Genomic DNA, 1,062 nt, shown 5'->3' with positions numbered 1-1,062 from the left:
AGTCAGACACAAAAGGACAAATACTGTTCGAGTCCAATGTTGTAAAAAGTTAAGAAAATACTTTCTTAATAAAACAAACAATAATGGTTATGGGGGAAGTGTCAAGAGAAATTATTCCTGGGCTGGACGGTAAATACATGTTAACACATAGGTGATGGGGCAGACAATACACAACAAAAGGGAGGTTAGCAGAGGAAAGATGAAGGTAGCAGAAGACACAGGGAGGAATGCAATAGTTAATGTGAATAGAGGTAAATGTTGGTAACTGTTGGTACATGGAGGGGATTGCAACCATGTAGTGAAGCAAAGTGTACTGTTTGTTGAATGTAAAACTGATGATCTGCTCTGTAAACCTTCACTCAATTCACAATAAAGTTTTTAAAAATTGCCTTTTCTAGATATTTCATATAAATGGAATCATATGCTATTGGTCCTTTGGTGTCTAATTCATTGCTCAATTGATTTTTATGCATGTACATACCATGTACCCCCATCAAGCTCAAGATACCAGCTGTTCCCAGCTCTTAGAAGGGACTCATGCCTTTCCCAATGATTAGGCCTGCCCAATGCTTTAGTTACTGTTCTAACTTCCATCATGTTGATTGGTTTAGCTGGCTGAACATAGCAGGGTTGTGTGTATGTGAGGGGTGTGTGTTAAAATTGTTCTATGTAATATTGTGCAGTTTCAAACATACAGAAGCATTACAAAAACAGGACAGAGAACTGAAATATCCCTTTTGCCTTGAGATTCTAGTCAAATGTCTTTCCAGTATCATCCTGTATAATGGAGCATGAACTCATGAGCATACATTGCACCTGGTTGCCTTGTCTCCCTAATCTTTGTTTATAACAGTCCTTTAGTCTTTCCTTGACTTTCAAGACATTGACACTTTTGACGATTATAGGTCAGTCCCAGTATTTTGTAGAACACATTTCAGTTTAGGCTTGTCCAGTGTTTTCTCTTGGTGAAAACCCCAAAACCAGTTGCCATTGTGTTAATTTTGACTCATGGTGACCCTGTGTGTATTGGAGTAGAACTGTGTGCTGTAGATTTTTTTTTTT

Source organism: Chrysochloris asiatica, unplaced genomic scaffold (genome assembly GCF_000296735.1).
Source record: "Chrysochloris asiatica unplaced genomic scaffold, ChrAsi1.0 scaffold00186, whole genome shotgun sequence".
NCBI lineage: Eukaryota > Metazoa > Chordata > Mammalia > Afrosoricida > Chrysochloridae > Chrysochloris > Chrysochloris asiatica.
Note: the sequence above shows the minus strand (reverse complement) of the source record.